Source organism: Triticum dicoccoides, chromosome 4A, assembly GCF_002162155.2.
Source record: "Triticum dicoccoides isolate Atlit2015 ecotype Zavitan chromosome 4A, WEW_v2.0, whole genome shotgun sequence".
In the NCBI taxonomy this organism is placed as follows: domain Eukaryota; kingdom Viridiplantae; phylum Streptophyta; class Magnoliopsida; order Poales; family Poaceae; genus Triticum; species Triticum dicoccoides.
The window spans coordinates 296,069,125-296,069,766 of NC_041386.1; positions in this window are offsets into that span (position 1 = coordinate 296,069,125).

Here is a 642-nt window from a genome sequence, read left to right on the forward strand (position 1 = left end):
CGCCCCCACCACCTGCCCGTCGGCCCCTACGCCCGCACCGCCCCCGGAGCCAGGCTCGCCGCCGGCTCCAGTGCCCGCGCCGCCCCCGAAGCCAGGCTCGCCGCGGGCCCCCTGCGTCCGCCTCACCCCCAAGGAGCCAGGCCCGCCGCCGCTGCCCTAACTGTGGCCGTCCACCACCACCCTGCGACCATCCTCCATCCTCCATCGAGAGGAGCCAAGGTGAGCATTTTTTTGTTTTTTTCTACTATTTCTTTGTTGTTTAGGTTTAATTAGGTTATTGATAGGTTTAGGTTAATGGTTGGTTTAGGTTAGTGCTAGATTTAAGTTTATATAATTAGAAGAAGAAGAAAGTTGAAAAAAAGAAGAAGAAGTAGAAGAAGAGGAAAAAGGAAAAAAGGAAGAAGAATAAGAAGAAAGTTGAAAAACAGAACAATATAGAAGAGGAAAAAGGAGAAGAAAGAAGAAGAAGAAGAAGAGGAAGAAGAAGAAAGAGGAGGAGGAGAAGGAGGAAGGAAGAGGAGGAGGAGGAGAAGAAGAAAAGGCTGTCACGTGCCCCGACCGCGACCCACACCCCGACCCCGACCCCGACACGCCACCCCGACACCCCGGCCCGACACCCCGACCCCGACCCCCGGCCCCCGA